General features: G+C 39.5%; 1 long non-coding RNA gene across 1 annotated transcript; it reads left to right on the forward strand.

The window, feature by feature from the left end:
* Window positions 1-533: 533 nt before the first annotated feature.
* On the forward strand, window positions 534-3,437 carry LOC121803500. The gene is made up of 7 exons (XR_006051028.1): window positions 534-799; window positions 1,438-1,502; window positions 1,585-1,646; window positions 1,730-2,618; window positions 2,711-2,789; window positions 2,867-2,980; window positions 3,054-3,437. It is a non-coding gene; the product is annotated as an uncharacterized LOC121803500 (long non-coding RNA).
* The last annotated feature ends 12,505 nt before the right edge of the window (window positions 3,438-15,942 follow it).

Genomic DNA, 15,942 nt, shown 5'->3' on the forward strand with positions numbered 1-15,942 from the left:
GAATCGGCGTGCGCTCGCCCGTTTTTCTCACCGATTTGGCGCTCGCCGGCTGCAATGGTTCGGCGAGCGCCAAGAATCGGCTAGCCGGTGCGCTCGCCGCTATTGGAAATGGCAAAGGAGGGAGTAACAAAAGTTAACATTAGTTTGTGTCAGTATCAAAATGCAGGATCCAGCATAAAATATACTCTTAAATCGGGGTGGGACCAATGTCAACTGATTAAAAACTTACATAAAATATACTCTTAAATCGGGGTTGGACCATGTCAACTGATTAAAAACTTATTTAACTCTTTTGAGTGAATGAAGAAAGAATGAAAATTGTTTTTCTAAGTTTTCAGAAATTTTACTCACAACTAACTACTCCATTTATTGAATGGCTTATTAACTGTATGTTGGCCCAACAATTGTAAGCCCAAATTGTATTCTCTTAGTAGTTCAAACCAACCACGTTATTCCAACGGCTACTTTCAAAGACGCCTCAAATTTGAAAATCTCTCTCAGTTCTTCTTATGCTGTCGCTTCATACAATCTCAACCCTCTGTATCCCTTCTTGCTTCATTAATTCACACACACTCACACACACTTATGTACATAGAGAGAGGTTCATAAACTGTAAAAGGATTAAATCATACTGCAAAAAATGGATGAGCATCTGGAAATTCCGAGTAAGTTGTTTTCGTCATCAGAAAATCGAGATTCGATCAGGTTTACGATAAAATCGAGGCACCGAAGTTTGTCGACTTCACTGTGCCCGATCACTACAGGCCCGATGATCGTTATTGGTTTTGCCTTCGCGTGGGTGAGTCTCCTCTTCCAGATTTCGTCTCTTTTCTCTACTTTCGAATTCCGATTTTTTTTCTCATACTAGCTTTTGCAGCTTGACTTAATTGTTTCTCAATCAGAGCGTTTCCTTGTTTACATAGATTCGTTTTGGATGGATGAGATTTGTTTCTGTTATTGATAACTTTGCCTGATCTCTACATATGGATGTAGAAGAATGAAAAGGAGAGTGATTTTTCCTCAGTTTACTGCAAATTTGCGAATTACGAGCTCACTCATTGTATTGTTGACTGAATTGGCATCAGAAATGGGGGATTTTACGATCTCTTTCAGTTCATCGGATACGGATATTTCTTCGATGATTTGGAATTCTTTTGTCTAATTACGATGGATCTGGTTTAGCAGTGAACCCTAAATTCCTTTTCAGAACAAAAAAACTGATTGGCATTGGATTAGATCTTATTTCACATATCGTATTTCACATAACTGATTGATTTTATTAGATAAAATCTTTCAAGCTATATGTCTATTCTTCTATAGATGTGTCAGAATTTTCAATTCCTGTGAAATTGATCTTCATTTTCTGGATAACATCCTGAAAATCATCATATAGTAAATAGTAGTGTTTAAGAAGAGGAAGACTGATTTGTGTTTCAGGATGTGATCAAAAGGATGAGGAAGAAATGGATTCTGAAGTAATCTACAACAATTTTGTTCTTCCGGTTAGTCATCAAATCATTGATTTCACTACTGCCTCTGGATTACTGAATCTTTTTTGCACTGCTATAATCTCTGCTCATACAGGTAATGACAGCCAAGAGTCCCAATGTAAGGCTTCGGAAATCACTTGATAAAAATGCTTCAAGGTACGTTTTAGATAGATTTTTCATTTCAATCTCGTTATCTTGCTTCTTGAGATGACTGCAATATCGTCAACTATGTTTTCCAGAACACCTATCAAATGACCACTTTCAGCTCCCCCTAAATCGTCCAAGCCAAGACTGTCAAGGATGGCTGTCATTTCATCGATTTCTAAGAAGATCGTCGAGGACAAGAAAAAGGTCGCCCGGCCCCTTTTGAAGCCTGGATCTACACCCGCTGACAAAGACGAAAACCAGTTGCTGCAAAGTATCTTACGACTCCAAGGAACAAAAAGAGCACATCAGATCAAAGTTCATTTCAAAGTGTTCAGCATCCAAAGTCTATCAATGTTGAAGTGCCAAAGAGTCTAATAGTGGCAAAGGCTTTGGTTTTTCGCTCTCCGAAGAAGGCCATTAAGGTAAAGACATCTGTTGAGCTGCGTACACCTGTCTCAAAATTATGCCAAGGGATGAACAGGCTTGATATTTCTAGTCAAGAAAGCGTGTCTTGGGCTATTCTTGCAACTCATCGAAGAAGTTGAGTGATAACTCATCAAGGAGACAGGTGAGCAGTCAGAAGTTGTAACCTAAGCCTGAAAAACCTCCTCAAACTTGCAAAGTTCAAGATGCTAAGTCTGAAAGATCGATTAGAACTAAGATCAAAGGATAGCTATCTCAGCAGAAGGAGACTAAGAGCTGGGAATCTAGTCTGGACTTCGAGAATCTAGTCATGAAGACACATGTAAGCGTTCAACAGTGCCACCAGTGACACAATGCTTGGATTCAGTCTCACTAGATTGCTCAAAAGGGGAAATTAGCCTTTTAATCTTAGAAAGAAGAGATGATCACGTCCGAAGTTACCAAAGCTCAGGAGAGTAGTGGTAATAATGGAAACAATTCCTATGAAGGGGAACGGAGCGGACTTGACTCTGAGGATGGAGATGATAAAGAAAATGCTGCAACCTCTGATGAGAACAGGTTCGAAACTCTATAAACATGTTGAAAACATACTTCCAGCAATTTTTGAACCTGTTCAAGTGATACTAATCAGTAACATATATCGTATGCAGGATATTAAACAGAATTCTGAAGCAAAATGGAAGAAAAATACTTGAAGTGCACGGGAAATGTGACAATGTTAGAAAAAAGGTTTATAATTTGGAACTATGTTGTTTACATTTATCGTGTATCGTGTTTCTGATTGAAATACACTGTTGATTGCATAGGGTACTCAACTACGGGATACTCTGAAAGAGGGTTCGTCAGTTTGTGTGGTCCAGTGACTTAAGTTGAAGAAACCAATGGCCACGAATCCTAAATCATTTAGACTAAGAACTGATGTAAGGATCATCCGTAGTTAGCACCTGAACTTTTGAAACAACAATCATAAATCTAATAACATTGTAATTTCAGGAGAGAGGAATCCTCAAAGAAACCATCTTGGATAAAAGAGTCGTCCATCCCCCAGCCTAGCCACTGTGAAAATGCAAATGTGAGTAGTACCCCAGGTGGGAAGTTACTGCAGAAAAGTATTCAAGTAGGCATTTTTGTTTCATGTGAGACTTCTGTGCATTTGGTGTAGTAGTGAAGAATGTAGGGGAAGAAGCTGACAAAGTTGAACTTTTGCTGAATGGGAGCATGGCAGTAGCTTTTAAGGCTCCAAAACGACAGGAGAGTTCAAAGTCAGCAGCTTCGATGAAACCAGAGAGTAATAAATCTAAGAGCATCCGCACCGGGATGATCTTCCGGACAGCGGAGCCGTGCCATCGGCACGGCGACGGATGGACACGTGGCGTTTTCGGCTGGGCAGTGACGCCCAATCACCCCCTGTGACTGGGAGTCCTGCCTAGCCGTTGTCAAATATTTTTTTTTATTTTTTTCAAAAAATTGAAAAATCTGAAAAATTGGATTTAAATAAAAAAAAATATTTTTTCACTTTCCAATAAAATATATCCGTTTTTTCCCCGCTATTGATTTATCTTTTCATTTTTTTACCCCAAACTTCACATTTTCATCTATAAATACCGGAGTTGACTCCAAAAAAATCTCGCCACGCCCAACAACTCTTTCTCAATCTCATTTTCTCTCAAATTCTCACTCTCTTCTCTCTCTTGCAAACATGTCCGGCGAATACCCCTTCGGCTCCGGCGGATGGAACCACGATTGGTTCGGCGGTTCGTCATCCGCCTCGCCGGATACGAATTTCTCGTCCCCTCTTCCTACCCAAGAGTCGGGTATTCCGGGTGGCTACTGACCTTATCTTGCGGCATAAAACGATAAACCGTGAGCGAGTTCGATGCACACGAACTTGCGAACGGAGATAGATTTTTCAGTCCCTCAAGTGCATTGTTCTCAGCGCGGGTGCATGGGTTAGGCCGGACCCTCTCATACCGTGATCGGATGTTTCTACCATCCACAATGTCGACAAGGTTTGTCCTTGGATCAGTAGTCGAGGCCCCTTCAGCCGGGTTGGCGTCGTCGTCCGCAATGAAAAGTTTACGACGCACACCTATTTTGGGGGTACAGCCGGAGAGTTTACCTCGTCTTTGTCGACATCCACATCCACGTACTCGACTTCATCTGATGAAGACATGTCATCATCCGAAGATGATATCTCTATCACGTTTACCGTCGGCGGCTCCCTTTTCTCCCCACTTCCGAACAGGTTACAAAGACGGTAATATTCAGGCTCGCCATGATAGTAGTACGCGGCTGCGAATGGGTGAAAGGACCTGGGTGCGTAGGTGTCGTTCAAGCAAGGATATATCCTACTGATCAGGATAGAGATCCTAACTAACCTAGACCTTGGTTTCAAAGATTCCTCAATCCACTTCTACTGATCAGTATAGTGGTGGTAAGGGTCGAATCCCACAGAGATAGTGCGTTCTTAAACTACCGTGGTGACAATTGGAAGATTTGGTTAGCTACCACGCTTGGGTTGAGTTTCTACCTAGGCTGGAACTTAAAGGAGGTGTTCTACTGGTCAGACGGTAAGGAAAACATTTGGAATGTAACTGTGTACGTGGAATGGGGAGACAATTTTGTAACAGAAAATATTTGGAAGGTACGGGTTTCTATTTTGGGCTAAACAGAATATTCAGAGTGTAGTGGAAGTTTGAAGACTAGGCTGACAGGGCTTAACTAAAAGTGAAGGACAAAAGCAAAAGCATCTCGAAAAGTAAGTGGTCCCCTCCAATTGAAATAGACATCATCTTCTTCAACAAACACTTCCAAAATTCAGATAACAATTCCAGATTCAACACGGAAAACTCAGATTAACAACTCACAAACACAGATCCAAAACTAAGAAATCAAACACTGAAACTGGACTTCTGCATACTGGTCAACATGAAAGAACGATTCAGAAATTAAAACTAAGCTTTGCATGCAACGATCTACTTTCCGATCAAACAGTACTTGTTTATCTATCCTAAAGAAATTTGTTACGTAAACGGAATTGAGAGATTCAGCACTTTAAACACCGAGAAACTTTAGATCTAAGCTAACTAGGCAAGGGAATTAAGAAACACCACAATAAACGAAACGGAAATCAACTTCATAGCATAAACACGTTCGGATCTTCAACAAAGTACTTCAAAAGCAGAAAATATCCAAAGGCAAACAAGATCCAACGTAAGGAAAACGAGAAATTTAAAACTACGAAAGCAATGTAAAAGTGTTTTGCCACTCCGGGCGATGAGACTCTAAACTACGATCTTGCTGGCTGGAATGGACGATGACTGGAATTCTGGGAACATCTGAACGTCAAGTGATCATGGCTACGGCGAGGCAAGAAGCGGGACACGGCTGAAAGACTGAAACTACCGAGAAAACTTTCTACCTAAAGATGGTGGTGAATGAGTGAATGTGTATATGTGTATATGTGTCTATGTGTATCTCCAATTTGGCTTCCTTTTATAGGGAGGCTACCCTTGATTTTAGGGTAAATCCTCGTTGCAATTTGACTTCTTTGCCCTTAATTGTGGGTAATCCGTCCCAGCTATCCGTCTTCTCCATCTCAAGCCGTTTTAGCACGAATACTGATCAGTATGAGATCATGCTGGCGCCTCCTTCACCTGAACATTCCGAAACTTCCCTACTGGCTAGAATGCTTAACCTGCACACTTTAAACAACTGTTTTGCAAATATAATCAATTAAGCACATCATACTGACCCGTAACCAAGGCCTAGAATACGACTTATCAATGGGTTGTTCTACAATTCCAACCCGGTGCAATATTTAATATCATAGAGATAAAAAAATGTTAACATTAGAGTTTAGGGATGTGTTTGCACCTCCATGATCGTAACTCAGACGGCGTCGGTGGCGTACACAATGTTGTCAACCCTATCCCAGTAGGTACCTTTTGCTGAGATGATCTCGTAGAATGTTCGGCGTGGGACGGCCAGGAAGCACTTGCGAACAACGAGTGGCGCCTCGGTAAATGCCAAGCCACACCTATCATGAATCTCCCGGGATACGTATGACATCAAATAGGTAGGAAAATCATCGTCTTTCCACCACGTTTCATTCTTAATCCGCAACATGGTGTCGATGAGCACTCCATCAACTTTGGCTGACTAATTTCCATTGTAGAAGTAGTGAGATTGCAATGGAACATTAAGCAAGGTACTGAGAGAGTTGTAAGGTGTGGTTAAAGGTCATGGATATGAATTGATCATCAACTAATGTGCTATATATATTAACAATAGGATTAGCATTTAATTTGTGATGGACTTCTAACTACTACAATCCATCATTAACCTATGTACTTATTACCACTATAGTCAACATATGCTTCGATTCCCACTTCCCCACTTCTAACTACTACAATCCATCATTAACCTTAAACCCGTTAGCCTTGTTATCTGGTCCCGGGTCTCCCTATTCTCCTCCACCATCTCCGCCACTGCCCAACCATGAGCAGACGTGTTACCGACAGAAGAGCTCAAGAGTGTAAAGAGGAAACTAGTGCTGAAGAACGATCCAAAAGCAAAGGGTCAACAACCGAAGCGTACATCAAAAAGACGCCTAGGGCGTGAACTAATGAAGAAGAAGGGGAGGTAGCGTGACCTCTGAAGCAGTGGAAATTTCAAGTGGAGAAGAGAGGGATTCTCCTACAAAACCTGGGGAGGATCCCCAATCAGTTACCGCCTTAGTCAGAAGCCCGCCAAGATTCTGAGCTCACGTCACCAGACCCTACAGGCCAGGGGAAGATGGGGAATCCTACAAAACCTGGGGAGAACCCAACTATAACTCCTCCCCAGCCTGCACAGGAGGTGACTGTTGAAGCCCAACCGACCAACCCTACTGCCCGGGAAGAGCCATCAGCATCAAAGAAAGTGAAGTCAGATAGTAAAGATGAGGAAGAACGATACCAGCTAGAAAGGAATAGGAAAGGAAAAGTGCCAGCAAAGAAGCAGCAAGAAATCGAGAGTAGTCCTCACAGCTGTGGTAATCCGAGAGCCGAGACAGGAGAGCCGGTAGCCACAGGCAAAGAGCAGTGATGAAGGATATACCTCCGACAAGGAATCAACCTTTGAGGCTGACATATCCTTAGAAGACGAGGAGTTTCATGACCAGAAGCTGGACAATGAGCACTTCGAGCTTGTCTACCCTCCCATCGAGAGGGTGGAGTACTTACCATGGCAAGTGGAGTTGGATGATGACCTGATGGAGGCCATGAAGCGCTTCGACACAAATAACCTACAAGTCGCATTTGAAGATAATGATGACAACAACAAGCAAGTAAATGCGGAAAGGTACTCTATTTTCCCCTCCCTTGATGAGTTGGTAGCTCGCGGTCCCTTTCTCTCTTACATGCATGCTTTGGGTTTAGATTGGTTACTTGAGAATGGAGATCCCAACATACCTGTTAGGTAGGCAAAAGAGTTTTTCACCACATTTAGGTTTAGGGTTACTACTGACTTGGATGAGGTGTCTATTACTTTTCGGGTATTTGGGAGGGAACTCTCTATGAGCCTGGTTGAGTGAATAGTAAAATTATGAATGTGTACTCTGGAAGAAGCGATCAGTCCTGAATGGAAAGACATGGAGAGAGGTATACCTAGGAGGCACGTCGATTTTGACCCCCAAGTAGCTTGGGAAGGAGTTAACTCACCCCACTGTTGGCCAGTTTGTTTCCATTCAATCCCGTTCCATCCATTTCAGCAACCCCATTTTCCGCCTTGTCCAACTGTACCTAGACTACAACCTTGTAGGCCAAACTAACTCTGTCGTAAGAACATCCATGACAGAGCTGTATCTCTTGTGGTGCGCGAGGCGCAATAGAATAATACACTTAGGATTCTAGACCGCGTACCAGTGCTACCTCATTACCACCCACCCAGCTAGAAACCTATCAATGTGCAACATCTTGGGAGCTTTTGTGCGCAATAATATTGCGATAATCAAAACCGAGTACCTCTCCCCGATGTTCATGGTAGATCCCCAGGCCTTTTTGATATACATTTTTTCACTCGTACACATACTGTATATAGGGGAAGACGTCCCCCATTTCTATACTATGGGTGAGGCTGCCATTCCAGCTGGTAGAGTGAATGCAGGTCAGGGAGGACAGGTATAGGAGTAGAAGCAAGCTGAGTTGGAGAGGGCAGTGGCAGAGATGGTGGAGGAGAATAGGGAGACTCAGAACCAGATAACAAGGCTAGCTGAGTGAATGAACCCCAAGAATCGGAAGAGGTGGCTGATGAATCCCAGGATTCCGAGGAGGACGCAAGTGAACAACCTGAGACTGTACCAGAGGCAAAAAACCGCACCAGGCTCCGGATTGAGGAGGAGCCGACGTAGGAGATGGCCAACCAGACTTACTGACCAGTTAGTTTTCTTTTTAGTTTTTATGTTTTTCTTTTTAGTTTAGTTGTGTTAGTTTTCTTTTTAGTTTTTCTATTTTTCTTTTAGTTTAGTTGTGTTAGTTTGTGTTATGTGTGTTCAGCATGCGTGAATCCCTCATTCATAACACTTAGCTTATTTTATAGTGTAAGTGTGAGAAGACGGAGGTTTGCAACGTTTGATGCAGGTTTAGAATGTTTCTTTGTTTTATGTTTTCTGTGAGTCCTTAGCCTTCTCCCACTTAGCCTATTGCATAGTCTAAGTGTGAGAAGTTTTTATGTACATAGTATGTTTTTCCTTGCTTTGTGTGATTTTGTGTTCCTGAGGGTCGTTATACTAGCCATCCTATTTTCCACTTCACCGCCCATGCTTGAGGGCAAGCAAATGTGAAGTGGGATGAGGGATAATGGCCAGTATAACATGTATATGTGTTGTCGTTTGTGTCAGTCCTTAGTTTAGGTTAATTTCTTTTTTAGGTTTTGTGTTAAAAGAATCGGCTTAAAACTCAACTGAGTCAAACTAATGGCGAGAGAAATTGATGGAAATAAAGTATGCTAAAAAGTAAAACCACCTCCCCCATTAGTTCTAGGCCAGTATAAACGAGGCGAGTTAAAAGCCTAAAGCAGAACACTTTCTGCTAAACACTTATAAGAGTGGCTACCATATGATGCTTAGGGTAAAGTGACTTCGAGTAGTAAGTCTTTAGGGCAGTAGGAAACCCCCCCTCCCAAAAAAAAGAGACACACATACCCATCTTTAGAAACCCATTCGAGCCTACTTTTAACACTTTCTTTCTGTAACCCAAAAAAAACCCACAAGGGACGTGTATGTGAAAGGTACGAGGCATGGGGCAACTGACCAGGAAGACAAAAGCACAGAAACCAACTGGAATAAAAGAAATAAAAAAAGAAAAGAAGAAAGGCAGAAGAACAATTGACCTGGAGATACACTTGGTCCCAAAAAGAAGAGAAGAAAAATAAATAAAAGAGAAAAGAAAAAGGAAGAAAATGACCAGGAGAAATGTATGGCCTCAAAAAGAGAAGGAACAAATAAAAAGGGCGAAACCACCGAAGGCCCTACTGACCAGTTGGTGGAGCAAAAATGCAATAATCAAGCCAAATCAAGAATGTTACCCTGCAAGATGCCTGAAACATACATGCTTCCTCCTTTCACCGCAATAAAAATAAATTTTGAACCTTAGAGCCTTAGGAACATCCTACCCGTACATTACAAACCTACAACCCCATTACAAACCTTGAAAGGCCCTTAAGAGCTACTTGTGAGATTTAAGTCTGACGCATCTATGGTCTAGCGTTGATGAGAGAATCAGTCCTAACATTTCTGGTGAGGCATGAGTGACTGAGTGAATCTATTGTTTAGCTGATAGTTTGGGCGATCTTGACAAGCAGATATACTGGCTAGGATTGAAAAGGGGGGTGGCAGAAGTTCGAGGCTGCTTACAGCCGGATTGAACTCAGACTAGAGGGGAGGATTGGTTGAAAATATATCCTGTTCTATATGTTTATGGTTTCTTTTCTTGTGTTTCCTTTCTTTTGTGTTTTTCGTTATGTCAGTAGGTGTTTTAGAATGTTTTGAGTTTTTTAGTTTTAGTCTTAGGTCAGTTGGTCAGGAAGAGTAACCAGGCTAGAATTCGACTTATTGCTTTATTTTGACTTGTTTCTTCATACTTGAGGACAAGTATATGTTAAGTTTGAGCAGTTTGATAAGTCGCATTCTAGGCCTTGGTTACAGGTCAGTATGATGTGCTTAACCGTATATTATGTACAAGAAAGTTGCTAAAGTGTGCAGGTTAAGGTACAAGCCAGGAAGAAATGTGTCGAAGTAATTCAGGTGAAAAGGACGCTGGAATGGTGCAATACTGACCAGGATGCACGCCGCAGAGCTCTAGCTGGAGAAGGAAAGGATCGCTAGAAAACGACCAACTATTGAAGGGACAAATACGACATTTCACATGAAGAGGCAGCCCTAGAAATTATGGCAAAACACCCTATAAATAGGAGGTCACATGAAGAAAGAAATGACTTTTTTGAGAGGTTTTGGCTTTCTAAATCTACTTGAAAGCAAAGCATCACGAACCAATCTTAACTACTTGTGTACGGGGCTACTGTAGCAAATAGTAAGCAAAAGTATTGTATCCACAGAGACAATGAGTATTAACCTAAGTACCACGAACCAATCTTAACTACTATCTAGAATCAGAAGGTTTTGGCTTTCTAAATCTACTTGAAAGCAAAGCATAAACAACAATTAAAGCAACTAAAAACAACTTAGACAAATAAAAGGTAACGAATGTAGATCAAGGACGAGGAAGGTTTCTTCCTACGGGATCGATAGCAACTATCCTATGCGCAACTAGTTTTCAAACTATGCCAACAAAGGGTTATTAAGCTATCACTACGGTAAAACTATATCTTCTCCCGAAGCATACAATTTGTAGACTGTTACCTAGAACCGAAGTGTCCTTCCTAGAACTAAGGCAACAACTCCTAAAAACTCCTAAGATACTTAGCTTCATTCAAAGGCTCAAATCTCCTGATTATATTGGCAAAGACATCAACTTCTCTTCTTTCAAATTAAACTACTCATCTCCCGATTATTATAGTAGAATCCACATGCATTTATAAAGTGATCGGTCAAATAAATGTATAAGCACAAGAGAAGTCAAAATAAACATATGAGCCAAGGCATAGAAAAAGGAAATCAATTAAACGTAAGAATCATTGTATCTCTCACGTAGAACTCTACGGAGGGTTTAGCTACTCATTCATCACAAAAGTCAAAGAAATATTCAAAAACATTGTTTGAACAAAAATAAAACTAAAATATGAACTCCTAGAATTGGATTAGGCAGATTGGAGGCCTCATCTTCAACGTTGCGATGATTACTCGTCCTCTGCTCGTTCTTCTCTTCTTCCTAGGTGAAAAACTGGTATTTTTTGGGGTAGGAGACGTGTAGAATCTGTTGGGAGGTGTTTCCTAGGCATATATATAACTAAGGTTGACTTTGGGTGCAAAATAAACTGTCGGTCGAACCTGGCGGGTCGCCAGGTTCGTTGTGCGTCGAAGCTGGCGAGTAGCTTTTGTTCAGATCCGAATGTTTCCTAGGCATATATATAACTAAGGCTGACTTTAAGTCCAGATCCAAATGTTGCAAGTTTAACTCGAGCTTTTGTTCATGGAGTCTTTGTTTCTCTGCATTTTCGTATTACTTGGTGAGGAAGATAATGTCACCATCTGATTTTGGGACCACTTTATTTTTTTAGCCACCTTTCACCTTTTGTCCTTTTACTTTTTTAGCTTTTTTTGCATATCTGATAGTTAGTTGGTCAGTGCAGTCTGATATTCTCTTTTACTTGTGTCTGTCCATTTATAGTAATTTATCACTTTTCACATGCACCCAAGCAGTCCAGCTCTTATTTTTACGTACACAACCATATCCCGAGATGATAGTAGCTTACTGGTAAGAATAGTATAGGTCCTCTTTCAGTTTCATGTCTTGATTAAACTAAATCCCAAGTGTGGTAGCAAACCAACTCTTCCAGAATGTCGTCTCAATTGTATTACGCCTACATCAATCTCTGTAGGATTCGACCTTTTACACCATTATACTAGCCAGTAGAAGTGGGTTGAGGTTTTGATAACAAGTTTTAGGTTTCGTGCTAACAACACGACTAGGTCTAGGTTCCCTCCTGCCTAGTTGAACACACGGCCCTGCACAAACTTGCTCTTTCAGGGTCGTTTTATACTACCCCTCTGTCCACGAAATAGTCTCATTTAGCCATTTAAAACCCGCGCAATCATCTACAAATGAGACTATTTTTATGGACTGAGGAAGCAGTGAAAAGCCCTAAAAATTACCATTTCTGGTCAAAGTCTCCCATTTGATAGCTAAGAATAACTTGCTAAGAGCCTTTGAGCTTTTAGTTTCTAGGTGTTTGTTGTGTTTTTAAACAATTTTTTTTGCTTAAATTTGAGATGCTTCTTGATGAAGATTTTTATTCCTCCGAGATACCAATTATAACTGGTCATGTTCTGTTGAGATTTTATGAATATGGTTGATTCAGCGTATTGTTATTTTTACTAAATAAACGTTGAATTTATGCAGTCCATAAATTGATAAGGAACTTGGCAGCATACTTACTGGCGATTTGTCAAAGATAAATATGAATCAGATAAAAAAGGCATTAATTGGAGGCTAAATATGTCATTGTCACCCCACTAATAATTACAGCTGAACCCATCAATATATCAAACTAAATTAACTAAATGACACCAACAAAGCCTAAATTATTTTTTGAAAATCATAATCAGAAAATAAGAACGCATTTTTCTGGTCAAATTCGCAATTCTTTCTGCTCGAGCCCTATTCTTGACTACACTATCAAACGATTACAACAAAAAAGAAAAACTGAATACTTGGTATGACAAATTGCAGGTAGCTATCCTCCTCGTTCAACTAAGAATCACTGGAGTAATTAGATAATTTAAATTACTCCTTTATCAAAGAATCTTGTCGCCATGGTCTTGCACTGCATCATCTTCTACTCGAATTATAAATTAAATACAAAGAAAATTAGAACGCATAATAATAAAATATCAATCCTTGGAGTTTAATAAATTAAAGTCCCACTTTAATTGTGGACATTTAACTTAAAGCTGCGCGAGCTGCATGTGGAATTGGTTCACTCCTAATATTCTTCTTTTGTGTTCCCACATAATTTGTATTCAAGATTCATTTCTTCTTTTGAATTCCCACACAATTTCGATTTTCAATATCTCAACACAAAATCATTCTATCTATAAATCGCGAGCAGATGCAGATGCTGTTGGAAATTATTTATCATAATATATTCAAGAATACATAATTGAATATGAATAAAGCAAGATCTTTGAACATCATGTATTTCACGTATTAATCATAAACATAATGGATCGGAAACTTACCTTTATGATACATAGCGGAAGCGATTGGGGAAGACGAAGAGAACTTCCTCGGACTTTCTTTGGCTTAGTGACGCAACTCCAAGGATATGTTTCTCTCTCTTTCCCTCGTTTATGTGTTCTCTATAATGTGTGTAATTTGATGGGATTACCACACTTGTATTTATAGGCAGAGAGATGACAAACCCTAATTATCAAACCTTAACGCCCTTTCCATCAAAGTGGCTGCTTTCTTATTGATCAAGAATACTATTGATCACAATTAATCAATATGCGCGTTTCATTGGTACTACTAATTTGATCACATTCAATTATTGCAATCATTGCCATATATATTCAATCTTATTGTGAACGGCTACATCAAACATAATATATACACACCCATTTAACTTGATAGTAATAGGAATAAAATATTCTTTTTACTTATGGCAACATACCTTTTGATTTTTGCCAATTAATGGTTTTGTATATTAGGCAATAACATTCGGCCAATTAAGACGTTAAATTGATTGAATACCAATTTGAAAACGTCTCATTTCTGTCCCAATAAATAATTAATTGATAGCTAATTAGGGAAAATGTGTCTTATACCAAATTCATGTATTATATTAAAAAATCCAATTTTATTTAGGATTTTATCACATGTCACATATGTGTGACATAAAACTTACATTCTCCCACTTGGCGAACATGTGGGACACAAAGTTTTCGATTCTCCCACTTGTCACACTTGACAGAGCCACAGTAAAATAGACATAATAAACATAAGGCGTGCATAATATTGGGCTTTATAAATACTTTCTTCATTGGCAAACATAAGTATTATATTAGAGAGACTACTAATGTGGGTCATGGCGGGCGTATATCATTTAATTGACATAGTTCCTTCCATGTACCACATCACCAATAACTGCACTAATATAATCTATAAGTGACACAATGTCCATAATTGTCTTATTTCAAGACCTCCTGCATTAATACTAAAAACGTATATATGCATATCAATAATAAGTTTATGCAGGAAAAATAGAAACAACTTTATTGAATTCAAAATATCCATAACTTAAGTGTCTGAACCGACATGGAAACATAAAGATTAGACGTTTCCATACCCAAGACCCATTCTGTTAACTTATTCCATAAATGTCTTAGGAGGTAACGCCTTAATCAATGGATCAACTACTATAAGCTGTGTGCTTATATATTTCATAGATATTATTTGTTCCCAAACTTCATCTTTCACGATAAGAAACTTTAATTCCATATGTTTAGCTCCTTTGAATACTTGTCATTCTTACAGAAAGATACAATTGCACTATTATCACAATACAATTTCAAGGACATGGATATTGAGGAGACAATACCAACGTTTGAAATAAAATTTTGCAATCATTAATGCTTCAAAGCAAGCCATAAATTCAGCTTTAATGGTGAATGTTGAATTAGAACTTTGCTTTACACTTTTCCATGATATGGCTCCTCCAGCCATAAGAAGAATGTAATCAAAAGTCGCTTTTCTAAAGTCAACACATCAATTATAATCTGAATCAGAATAGCTAATCACTTCTAATTGATCAGATTTCCTAAATGTGAGCATAAAATCTTTTGTCCCCTTTAAGTATCTCATTGTCTTCTTTGCAGCTCTCCAGTGTTCAACACCAGGGTTACTTTGGTAACGACCTAGCATTCCAACTGCAAAGCTGATGTCTGGTCTAGTACAGACTTGGGCATACATCAAACTTCCCACAATAGATGCATAAGGAATATTTTCCATCTCTTTACGTTCCAATTCAGTTTTTGGACATTGATCCAAACTGAATTTGTCGCCTTTATGAATTGGAACAACACTTGGAGAACATGCACTCATCCCATATCTCTCTTCTGAGACAATCCTAACATTCCACGTGATCGATCACGTGATATTTCTATCCCAATCACGTAGGATGCCTCACCCATATCTTTCATGTCGAAGTTTTTAGAGAGATAATTCTTAGTGTCATGTAGTAATCCAAGGTCACTACTAGCAAGCAATATGTCATCAACACACAAAACCAAAAATATGAACTTGCTCCCACTAACCTTGAGGCATATACACCGATCAACGGTGTTTTCTTTAAAACCAAAAGCAGTAATAGTGTCATGGAATTTAAAATACCATTGCCGAGAAGCTTGTTTCAGTCCATAAATTGATTTCTTAAGTTTGCAGACTAAATGTTCATTCCCTTTCTTAATGAAGTCTTCAGGTTGTTTCATGTAGACTTCTTCTTACAAATCGCCATTTAGAAAAACAGTTTTTCACATCCATTTGATGTAGTTCCAAGTCGAAATGGACTACAAGTGCCAAAATGATTCTAAGTGAGTTCTTCTTTGGTACATTAGTGAAAGTCTCTTTATAATCAATGCTATCTTTCTGAGTATAACCTTTGGAAACAAGTCTGGCTTTAAATCGTTCGATTAAACCATTCATGTCGAATTTGGTCTCGAAGA

The sequence above is a fragment of the Salvia splendens genome, chromosome 5 (assembly GCF_004379255.2).
Source record: "Salvia splendens isolate huo1 chromosome 5, SspV2, whole genome shotgun sequence".
NCBI classification, from domain to species: Eukaryota; Viridiplantae; Streptophyta; class Magnoliopsida; order Lamiales; family Lamiaceae; genus Salvia; species Salvia splendens.